This window comes from Penaeus monodon, chromosome 32 (assembly GCF_015228065.2).
Source record: "Penaeus monodon isolate SGIC_2016 chromosome 32, NSTDA_Pmon_1, whole genome shotgun sequence".
Lineage (NCBI taxonomy): Eukaryota > Metazoa > Arthropoda > Malacostraca > Decapoda > Penaeidae > Penaeus > Penaeus monodon.
In genome coordinates, this window is record NC_051417.1 from 1,411,472 (window position 1) to 1,411,923 (window position 452).

A 452-nucleotide genomic window follows, 5' to 3' on the forward strand; every position below is an offset into this window, starting at 1 on the left:
ATCAGACCCTCGTTTTGAAAGTACATTCCACACGGAAAATCGCTGAGTCCCCAGACTGATCTAAAATTAATAACATTACTGAAGTCTACAATGTAAACAAGAGTCTATAGTTATTTCTCGAACTAATTGTCCGTGTATCATGTCGAGAAAATATAAAAACCATTTTAGTTCTTGAAATATATTGCTCTGAAGGTAACACTACGTGCTTTTCCCTTAACCCTTTCCGCACGGTGCGCCTCGCAAATCGCCTCTCAGCTGATTACCGTAAAAAAGGGCATACCGACATGAGGGACGCGTTAGACGTGTTAGGGAGTGCTGTCCTTTTATATGGAGTGGACGAGCCCATATTAGACTTTGTCTTTAGAGGTGCTTTGGAAAATGATACATGGGAGCAGAAAAAGCTTGCACAATGAAAATAGGGGTCGGAATGGAGCTTCGCAGAGAATTCTACC